Source organism: Ursus arctos, unplaced genomic scaffold, assembly GCF_023065955.2.
Source record: "Ursus arctos isolate Adak ecotype North America unplaced genomic scaffold, UrsArc2.0 scaffold_6, whole genome shotgun sequence".
Taxonomy (NCBI): Eukaryota; Metazoa; Chordata; class Mammalia; order Carnivora; family Ursidae; genus Ursus; species Ursus arctos.
The window spans coordinates 770,099-782,325 of record NW_026623078.1 but is presented as its reverse complement, the minus strand read 5'-3'; positions in this window follow the sequence as shown (position 1 = coordinate 782,325).

Sequence of the window (12,227 nt, the reverse complement as noted above, 5' to 3'; positions counted from 1 at the left end):
CAACATTGTGAATGATACCTTACAGAGACACTGGATTCTGATATATTCTATATCTGTATGTATAGACACACACACACACACACACACACACACACACACACACACACACACACATATGGCTAAAGTGATAGTTAAATCCACAGAATGGGAAAAACAAGTAGTCAAGGGAAGAAGACACACCTGGGCAATGCCAATGTGTATAATGAGTGGTCTACACAAAGAAGACAGAATTACAAATATCATATACGCTTGCTAAAACTTATTGTAAGTGCATTCATCCTTCCAGAAATTAAAAGAAAATGCAATATAAATAAATTAAAAACAAAAAACAAAAAAAACTTCCTTTTAAAAAAATGTCCATGACTGCCTGATAAATCTGGATTACTCCTTTTTTTTTGGGGGGGGGGGTGCAGTGAAGGGAGTGTTGGTAACTATGTTGTGATCAACATCTTTTCATTCTCTGCTCCCCGCTTAGCCGTTTAGGATGCAGGGTTTCTGCCAGAGTTATAATGCAGGTGTTCTCTAGTACATTATCATTCCATGATTATGTATACAGACCTTCGATTTACCTCTGTTTCTGGAACTCTCTGTCATTAGGAATATAAGTTTATCACTTTGACCTTTATCTGTGATGGAGTTTTGTTGAAATCCCCACCATAAATCATACTGGTGTTAACTATTTGTTTTAAAGTCTTTAGGGCCATTATTTTATAAATGGAAATTGAAAGCATCTTTATCTCAATTAAATGAGGTACACATTTTTGTATGTGAGAAGAGATATTTAAAGTCACCTAACAGAAATCTTTGAGTAAGATTGGGATAAGTCAACTACTTTTCTGGTTGAGTAAGTATTGTCAGCTTTATTGTTACTACTAAGAATTTTATCAGCTTAGAACTTGAATTTTGATTTTAACCATGTTTTCAGAAGAAATTTATATCTTTTCTCCTATAATTTTTGAATGAATTATTGTAAAATGAAGTATTTACTGATTGAGCTATAATAATGGCATCTACTATTTATATAGCACTTACGATAATTTTGTTCAAGTATTTAAGGAATAAAATACCAAATTTAACAATAAATACAGAAATATTGAAGTTCACTTGTATCCATATCAGGTATAGAAGATCTGGGATGGATGGATGGATAGATAGATGATAGATAGATAGGCAGATAGGCATAAATGAAACAATGAGAGAACCAGTCTATTTCTCAAACTGGTAAGTAGTATTTCCAGACCACAGTGTTATAACTGACTGAAAACTGGTACTAAGGAGAAGACTAAGACCTTATTATTGTATTTTTTCCAACTGTATTGAGATATAATTGACATATAACATTGTATAAGGTTAAGATATACAAGGTGATTATTTGAACACATATTTTGTGAAATGACTACTATAATAAAGTTAGTTAACACCTCCATTATCTCACATAATTACCATTTTGTTTTTGTGGTGAGAACACTTAAGATCTACTCTCTTAGCAACTTTGAAGTGTATAACACAGTATTGCTAACTGTAATCATCATTAGATGCCCAGAATTTATTAATCTTATAACTAGAAGTCTGTACTCCTTGACCAACTCTTCCCATTTCCCATCCTGTGGCAACCACCATTCTATTCTCTGATTCTGAATTTGGCTTTTTCAGATTACACATATGAGTATTTGTTTTTCCCTGTCTGATTTATTTTACTTAGCATAATGTCCTCAAAGTCCATATAGGTTGTCATACATGGCCAGATTTCTTTCCTTTTTATGTTTGCATAATATTCCACATTGATCAATTTATATGGAATATATATATATATTCCATATATATGTGTGTATATATATATATATATATATATATTCCATATATATGTATATTTGCTATTTTTCTATCCATTCATCTCTCATTGCTCTAGGCTCTTTCTATATCTTGGTTATTGTAAATAAGGATGCTATGAACACAGGAGTGCAAATATCTCTTTAAGATAGAGATTTCATTTCCTTTGGCTGCATGCCAGAAGTGGAATTGCTGGATCATATGGTAGTTCTATTTCTAGTTTTTTGAGGAAACTCTAAACTGTTTCCCATAGTGTTTGAACCGATTTACATTCCTGCCAACAGTGTATGGGGGGCTTCCCTTTCCTCCACATCCTCACCAACACTTGTTACCTCTTTTCTTTTTGATGACAGCCATTCTAACAGATGTGAAGTAATATCTCATTGTGGTTTTGATTTGCATTTCCCTGATGATTAGTGATTTTTTTCCACGCAACTCTTGGCCATTTCCTCAATTATATGTTAACCCAATAGAAAGACAAAGCTAATGTATGAAATGAAAGACAATTTCTGTTAAACTCTGTGGAAACAACTATAAGAACAACAGAAGACTAGACTTCATTTTTACTGAAAATCTAATTGCTGAGAGCTTTCACATGCATTCTCTTATTTAATCTTCACAAGAATGCTCTGTGGCGACATTATTAAGGCCATTTTGTAGGTGAGAAACTAAGAAACCTGTGCTAATTCACAAATATGACTCAAATCCAGATTTATCTCATTCAAAAGGCTGTGATCTTTCCATTATTCCAGGGAAGTAGTGGTGAAGGACACAGACTATAGTTTCTTTGCTCTGTTTTTCACATGAAAGTAGATTCTGCATGCTAATTCTGTTTTGTATCAGTGGAGCTCCTTTAGGTGGCATTATTTTACATTTGTAAAGGTTAAAGTAATCCGGTTTTTCCGGGGGGAGGGGAACTTTTCTCTTTCCAAGGATGGGTGATAACACTCTCAATTTAACCCAGAAGTAGTAGACCAGGAAGGTTTTACATAACACAACTTCCCAGCTTTGCCAACCATGGATATCTTTAGGAAAGTTAAGTCAAGATTTAGACCTCAAATATATAATCCCACTATGAAGTTTCAGACTTCTAATATGAGGTTTCAGAATTTCTAATACATGTTCAAGCAAATGCAGATATCTCTATTTTTTTCTTGCGGAAAACAAATTGTGATGGTCATAAAAACAGACTGTGTTATGCACTTTTTATACCACTCATAGAATCTAATAATATGCTAAGAGAGTAAAAGTTATGGCAGTTGCTAAATAAGTCTGGAGGCAAGAGCCTCACCACTATCTAACCAAATAAGTATTTTACATTAAAGATCTTCAAGCCAGGCAGGAACTGTAGACAATCATGAAATGCTATTGGTGAGAAACGTAGGCCTGTCTCATATGTCTAAACTTGGAGTTATCTTTCTCACCCAAATATATGTAGTTATTTTCCATATTTTTCTTTTCAAACTATTGTTACCATCAAAACATACTGAATATATACAGAGCTTGGTAGCCTCGCCAGAAGTGCTGCAAACGATGAAGAGTTCAAAGTTTCAAGAGGTGGTTTATACCATTGAAAGGTGTTAATAATTTTTAGAGCAAACTAGGCCTGAAGACATCTCAGATCACACTACGTGGTAACTTCAGTATCCCCTAAAAATAGTGATGGAGCCAATCTCAGGGGACATTCAAGATTTGCCTCATTTGTAAATACTATCTGGACTATGTGTTTAGAGTGAATAAGAGATTGATGTTTACAGACTTCTGTTAGATGCCTCTCCAACTAGATTATACTGCTTATTATCATCACCCTTAAGATGTTTTTAAGTCAACTTTTAGAGAAAAACTGATCCATTTGTTCAACACATATATATTTTTAAAATTTTTATTGAAATTCCAGTTAACATACGGTGTAATATTAGTTTCAGGTGTACAATTTAGTGAGTCAACACTTACATACAACACCTGGTGCTTATCCCCAGGGCATGTCTTAATCCCCATCACCTGTGTAATGCATTCCTGCACCCTCAACACATATTTTTGAGCACTATGAAATAAACCTTAATCTCAGTGCAAGAGATACCACAGAGAACAAGATACACAAAGTTCACAGTCTCATAGGGTTTATGTTCTCATGTAATACCCATGTCTGCATCGTGTCTTCACTGAAAGTCAGTATTTATTTTTATTGACTGATATTATAAATATCTTTAACAAAATATATCAAGTGAATTATAATGAAAGAAAATTAACTTTTGTCACCTCATTGGTATACGATATTGATCAATGAATAAGTGAATTAATTATTTTCATCAAATATGACTGTTATTAACGTAGTTCTACTTTCATTTTAGGTTTGGAATACGAGTCAAAATTTACATCCATGCTGGATTTTACTAAAACTATAACCTCATTTGTGGCAATTAGTTTCATGTAACATCCAGGTTCTACTAAAGGACATTCTGGAAGGTATTCTGACAAAGAGTGGAGCATTACTTGTTTTCATCTGACCGCTAATAATCAAATTCCAGCCAGTCTACAAACTTTGGTCAAAAGTAAGTGTCACTTAATTGTCTAATAAATTATTTTCTATGGTGTTTCTTCCCCTTATAGTTGTTTTTTTTCCTCACTATGAACTTTTCCCGCTTTTCAGTTTTTCCTTATCTTAGTAGTCAAGTTAGTGTTATAGGAAGGGTGTATTTCTTAACTGCAACCCAAAAGACTAAAAATAAGACTGACAGTGGAATTCTTAATAGAAATATTTTTAAAAAATGGCAATTATCATTTTAAACAAAATAATTTAAAATATATAATTCTATGCCCACTGAGAAAATCCTTCAAAGTAAAGGTGAAATAAAGACATGTCCACAAAATTATAGTGAAGAGAATTCACTAGTAGTAGATACTAAAAGGAAGTCTTCAAGAAGAAGGAAAATACTCCTAGAAATAAATACAGAAAAAAGTGCTAAAAAAACTAAAGAATGGTAAAACATGTTATTTCAGCAGTATCCAAAAGAAGTCTTATGTAGTTATGCCAATGTCAAATAGGGAATATTTTAAGGCAAGAAGTATCACTAGAAATAAAGAGAGAGCAAAAAAATAAATAGAAGAAAAACATTTCATAATGAAAAAGGTCAATCTACCAAGAAGATTTAATAATTCTAAAATTGTGTGCATCCAACAATTTAAGTTCCAAATATATACAGAACAAAGTGGCAAAAGTAAAAGGTGGAGTGCAAAAATCCACAATGAAGAAGATTTTAACACACATTTCTCATAACTAAGTCCAAGCAGGAAAAAAATTCAATAAGCACATAGAAGATCTATAGAAGTTATTAAGATATTTACCTAATTGATATATATGAAGTGCTGCAGAACAAAATAGATGAAAGCACAGATTCTCTTGACATTCACATGAACATTTATCAAAGAGTATTGTAAAAAATTTTTATATAGACTGGAGTAAAAAGAAAATCTCAACAAATGTTAAAGTACTAGATAATTCAGAAAGTCCTTTGATCACAATGTAAACTGGAATTCAGTCATAAAAGATGACTAGAATATGTCCTTATATTTGAAAATAAAGCTATATATTACTAAATAATCCACAGATCAAGCGTTATACAGTAAAGCTATATATTACTAAATAATCCACAGACAATATTTTGAACTGAATTACAATTTTTTAAAAATCTAGTATTGCCTGCAGAGGCAGGCAAAATTGTTTAGACAGAAGGTATTACATTAAATGTATATATACAAAAAAAGAAAGGCTAAAAATGATTATTCTAAAGGAGTTAGATAATATCAATTCTAAGAAAATGGAAGAAAAACAAAGAGCAGAAATTAAAATTTAAAATCTATGGAACACTAAATAGTCAATAAAAGTATTAAACAGCCAAAAGTTGATTTCTCTATAAATTATAGACTAATAGATTTGATACACTCCTAATAAGATCTACTAAGAGGGGCATCTGTGTGGCTCGGTCAGTTAAGCGTCCTACTCTTAATCTGGGCTCAGGTCATGACCTGAAGCTTGTGAGATCAAGCTCTGTGACAGGTCTGTGCTCAGCATGGAGTCCGCTTGAGATTCTCGGTCTCCTTCTTCCTATGCCCCTCCCCCACCCTTAAAACTATAATCTGTGTGACTATACAGATAAAGGAAGAAATGTTTTCTCTAAACAAAACTTCGTTCAAGCTAAAAGACATCACAGACCAGCTACAAAAAAAACAAAAAACAAAAACAAAAAAACCCCCAAAACCAAAAAAACCCAAAAATAGTTTAAATTATGTTCTGTTTCAAGAAAACAAAGTAAGAGATTCATCTAGCATTCAGCAGTTAGAGATTAGGAATATAATAATAAAATTATTTATGGAAATCTGTATCAAAAACTGATTTTCAACCTTTCCAATTTCATGGCGGTCTCATAAATAGCTACCGTATTTTCATCCTTGCAGATGCGAGAATGCTCGATGCCTATCAAAAAGGAATGATGAGGCAGAACAGACAGATGAATTAGGGAAGACTTTTGAAAAAACAAATCAATACGAAAGACTTTCTTTAATAATAGAGTGTAAATCCAACCAGGAAGGCAGTTGTGCCAGAGCCGCCTTGGAATTCCCCCAGGAAAGACAAGGCAAGAAGGAGTCAACACTTTAGGCTCAGCTGGTTCGAATTACTCTGGTGCGTCTGGGGCCACAGAGGTGGTCTCTAGTTGCCTGAAACCCATTCAGGGCAGAGAAAGCACCGGACTCCGCATCTTCAGCTCCGCACTTGCACCTGCATCAGGGAGCAGCTGTGGCTCCACCTCCTTCCGGTCGGAGCGTAAATAGCCGGTTGCTGAAGCTGCTTCACATGGCGCGCCCGTCTCGTTAGTCCCACTTCCTGTCCTGCTGTGGATGTTTCGTAGCACGTCACAGAGACAAGGGTGAGTGCGTTGTAATAAGGGATTTGGGGAGAGGGGGACCACGTTCGTTCATGAGCTTTTGTGAACGTATATTGCTATAATGATGCTATTTTATTACTGGGTACTGCTGTGTCTCTTCCAGTGCCTCCTGTAGGCATTAAGCTTTGTCAGAGGGGCTTAGGCATAGGAAAGGGCGTCATGTCCACGGGGTTCGGTACTCTCCACGGTTTCCGGCACCGCTGCGGTCCTGGCACGTGTGCTCCCCAGCAAGGGGACACGACCGTACGGGCATGGGAGGGAGAGCTGGGTAAGACATAGTTGGGGCACGGACAGTGCACTGCTTGGTGTGTACGTGAAAACGTGCTTGTGGGAAGGTTGTCATTATCTTCAGATATCCTCTAGCTCCGGGAAGGGCAGTCTCTTCCCGGGTCTGAAGGCTCCCAAGAGAGGTCAGAACGTCATAATATACAGAAAATAACCAAGAACAATTAATACACATACCGAGTGTTGACAAGGGTGTGGAGGAACTGGAATTCTCATACATTTGGGAAGACAGTTTGGTAGTTGCTTTACAATGTAAACATTTACCTGCTTTGTGACCCAGTGATTCCACAGTTAGGGGTCTCTCTACCCAAGGGAAGTGAAAGTGTAACTCCATACAGATATTTGTACACTCAGATGATGTATATAGCTGGTGTATTTCGGATAGCCAGGATTTTGTAAACCATCTAAATGTATGTCAGCAGGTGAGTGAATGAACTGATGGTGGTAAAGTCATGTAATGGAATACTGTTTGTTAACACAAAGGAGCAACAAGTGAATGTGCACGTGAATGAACAACACCATGAATGAGTCTCAGAATAATTACGCTGAAAGAATCCAGTGCATGCCATATGTCTATATTTCATATAATTCTAGAATTCTTATAAATTTATGTAAAATATATGTAAAATTGTAGAAAATGCAATCTAGGATGACAGAAAAATGTTCAGTGGTTTCATGGGGATGGGGTGAGTGTTAGGGAAATGTCAATGGCAAGGGGATCATGTAACTCTTTGAGGTGATGCATTTGTTTGCTATTTTTGTTGTCAGTTTCCTGATTGCAAATTTTATTAGTTTCCTAGGGCAACTATAATAAATTACCACAAACTGGTTGGCTTGAAGTAACAGAATTTTATGACGTCAGTTCTGGAGACTAGGAGTTCAAACTCCGTGTGTTCCAGGGTCATGCTTCCTCTGAGGTCTCTACGGGAGGATCCTTCCTTGCTTCTTCCAGTCTGTAATAGTCCTGGGTGTTTCTGGCTTTGGGGCAACATCCCTGCAGTCTCTGCCTCCATCTTCATATGGCCATCTTCCCTGCATCTGTGTCTTTTTCCAAAGTTCCCACTTCTTAAAGGAAGGGGAAAATGAAGGGGGGGGCATCAGAGGGGAGACGAACCATGAGAGACTATGAATTCCGGGAAACAATCTGAGGGTTTCAGAAGGGAGGGGGGTGGGGGATGGGTTAGCCCGGTGATGGGTATTAAGGAGGGCAGGTATTGCATGGAGCACCGGGTGTTATACACAATGAATCATGGAACAGTACATCAAAAACTAATGGTGTACTGTATGGTGACTAACATAAAAAAAAAACATAAAACACTAGTCATATTGGAATTCCAATACGACCTCATATTAACTAATTACATCTGCAGTTACCCTATTTCCAAATAAGTTCACATCCTGAGGAAACAAATATTTCAACATATCTTTTTAGAATTTGACCAATATATGTTTATTTACATACTCAGAACTTATCAAATTGTATCCTTCAACATGTGTGGTTAATTGTATGTCAATTAAACCTCAATAATCTGTTCAAAGTTGCTGAAAAGAGAGTCCTATAAGCAATACACTACAGTAGGCCAAATTCTAGATCAGAATTTTTACAAAAAAAAAAAAAAAACAGCATAATAAGAATAGGCTGTGTATCATATGAAGGAAATTGAAAGAAACATTCAAGACACCGGAGTCATCCCATTAGAAGTTCCCTCAGGAGAGAAGAGAATGCTGTCAGGAAGATGAAGCATCATGATTTTATCCACAGGGTGTCCATTACATGGGTGAAGTGTGGCAGGCTTACTGCTTAGAAGACATTCAGTTAAAAAGGGTCATAGGCAACACCAAGTTTTGAAAGTACAAAATAATAGCTATGTTTTCAAAGTTTAAAGGGTCCTTTAAATTTACAGAAATGTGTTTCAAATACCCACCCAGAGGAAGGAAATAGGAGCATTGGCATATTTAAGTATCTTTACAAATTAACATATTCAAATGTTAATTAAAATTCAAATAAATAGATTTAATAAGAAAATGTATATTTTAAAATAAGAGATTTAAGCACGGTGGCCATTGAAATAATTTTCATATAAATTTCTGAATACATTTTAGAAATTGGCAGAGTGAAATTTAAAATAGCTTTTATTTGATTCAAAAATTGTATTTCTTTTAGTAGGGTACATTCGAAGACTAAAATATATTGTTGAATATGACTTAATTAGACAGTACCTGCAGTGATTTAGTACAATTTTTTTCTTACACTGGACATAGAAAAATAAGAAAAATCAAATATAATTGTTTTCTGGTATACAAACCTATTCAAAACTGCATCTAGATTCATTTTCTAGAAATACTTGAAATTGGGGAAAGATTTCTTCTGAAAGTTGCTGAATTTTTAAAATCATTAGCATTTCTGCCCATTAATAATTACCAAACCCTTTTTTTCCCTTCAAGATCTCCTCTGTTCTAATTTTATGATGTTACTCCTAAAATCTTTGTGTATCTACTAACCTAGTTCTTGGTCTGGTAGTGAATTTATTTTCTAATTACAGGTGGCCTGGTTTAGGTCAGACAGTGATGGGTCTCCACCTATATTCTGAGTCAGGAATGAAGTCTTATCATCCTGGTGTGCTAGCATGGAGTACAGTGAGCTATCCAAAGATACACTTTTTTTCCTAAATGAATTGAAGCCAAGGGGATGAGTGTCTAGCTTTCATTTGGTTGGAGGTCTAGTGTGGAACCATGCTGAGCTGATCACTGAATGAGTCTTTGTGGAACATCCTTCCATGTGCCACTGTCACTGGACAAAAATCCCTTGGGGGTTACATGAGAATAAATGAAAAAAAGTATTTTACCTTTATTAGTCTTAAGAGACTAAATTTTCGATTCAGCATTATTTTCTTTTCCTAGTTCTTCTAAACTTTAGTGATCATGAAAGTCAATTTGTTCCACTTCTCATTCATTTACCAATGGAAAACAATCCTTAGGGGCCCTTTTAAGATTACATTAAATGTAGTTATCTGGTTTCAAGTGAGTAAGACCCTAATTACTTTTGAAAGAAGGTGCCTGAATGATATACCTTCAACCTACATCCAATTTGTTTTACTCAGACAACCATCAAGGAAAACATTCAATGACAGAAATACAATGTGTAGTCTAATTTGGTATGGAATGAATATTTTCTGCAAGGCTAATTACAACCTCCTGGAAAAAAAGACTAATCTCTTGTCACTGACACAGTAGGTCAATAACTATATTTACATTCCCCATTGGCACCTGCTATGTTTTCTGGTAATCAACTCACCAGTAGATAGGACATACTTACCATGCAAAATGTGGTTTTAAATGTATTATTACATTTTATTTTTTTATTAAAACATTTTTAATTTAAATTCAATTAATTAACATGTAATGTATTATTTGTTTCAGGGATACAGTCTGTGATTCATCAGTCTTATATAATACCCAGTGCTCATTACAACACATACCCTCCCCAGTGTCCATCACCCATGTACTATTACCTTTTATTTATATCTATTTTTCAAAGCAAGCACATAAGCTAAACTATTTATTTTCATTCATTAATTAAATTTAGGTACAGAGAACTCATGAATTCATCTAAACAAAACATAAATTACAACTAGCGCTAAGACTAAGCAAGTTTTATTGCAGCAAATACTGCTATAAAATCTGCAGTTTAGTGTGAAACTGTGATTAATGCCCATGTTTGCCAGGTAATACCTAGGGAAGTTGTTTGGTGGGGTTGTTTGTTTGTTTTTATTGACATTGGATTTCTAGTCCTTGTCTATGAGAAATTGAAAGATTTTTATATTTCTTTTATTTTTGCTTGTTTATATTCTTTTTACTTTTTCTGGTTTAGTCTCACAGACTGATTTGGTCTTACAGCCAGCAATCATGTGTGAATGTACGTCTGCATGATAGCAAAGGAGTGACTTTTCCTTCCTTTGAGTATTAACCTTAATGTGTCTTATTTTAGTTTTCGTTTTCCCTTGGGCAATGTTCTGAGTGCATACTTGACGTCTACAAATTCTCTTGCAAAACTACATGTGGCTCCTTTCAAATTGAGTCTTCCCCTCCCCACCCTCCCAAAGATAATTTCAAAAATTTGATCAGAAGTCATAAACTGGCAGCCTGTAAGCCAAATTCATTCAGCAGATGTATTTCTATTGCAATGACTGTTGTGAGTGGTATTGTTTTGTTTTTACCTCTGTAGTATTTTTTAATTGAATAACTTTTAAAAATCGGGAAATTTCATGTAACCTGGCTTTTGAAAATTGTGGGATTTGCCAACATGGAGTTCACTTTCTACAGGGAAGAAATCTTCTGGAGTAGAGTCCTTTTAGCCATGGCAAGTACACATCAGTTTACCATAGATTTCAACAATTATGATTTTTCTTTTTTTTTTTTTTTAAGATTTTATTTATTTTATTTGACAGAGATAGAGACAGCCAGCGAGAGAGGGAACACAAGCAGGGGGAGTGGGAGAGGAAGAAGCAGGCTCATAGCAGAGGAGCCTGATGTGGGGCTCGATCCCATAACGCCAGGATCATGCCCTGAGCCGAAGGCAGACGCTTAACCGCTGTGCCACCCAGGCGCCCCAACAATTATGATTTTTCTTATCTTGGCTCGTTTCATTCATGTATTACTTGCTTGGTCCAAGTAGCCATTTGAGAGTGTAATATGTGATTAATATGCATTCAAAGAGCATATATATTGGAGTACCATGCTTGTGCTTATGGCTACAGTTTGGCTTAGTTTCCATTAAATGACGTAGCTGCTTGACAGACAAAAGCAGTGCTCTGAGAAAGCGTCCTTTATATGGTCATAGTTTACTAAAATTCAAAGTGTTTTACCTATATAAAAATAGCTGTTTATTAAATAAAAAGGCAAATATGGATAAAACATATATACATTTCCATTACAAGACAAAATGACGTTAAAGCAAAATGTGAGGGGTGCCTCACCCCGCAGTTGGTTAAGCATCTGACTGGCTCCGGGCACAATCTCTGAGTCCTGGGATGAAGCCCCCACATCAGGCTGCATGCTCGGTGGGGAGTCTGCTTCTCCCCCTCTCCCATTGCCCCTCCTGCTCACTCTCTCTCTGTCTCTCAAATAGTCTTTTAAAAATAAAAGAAAGCAAGATGTGAAAATAAAAAG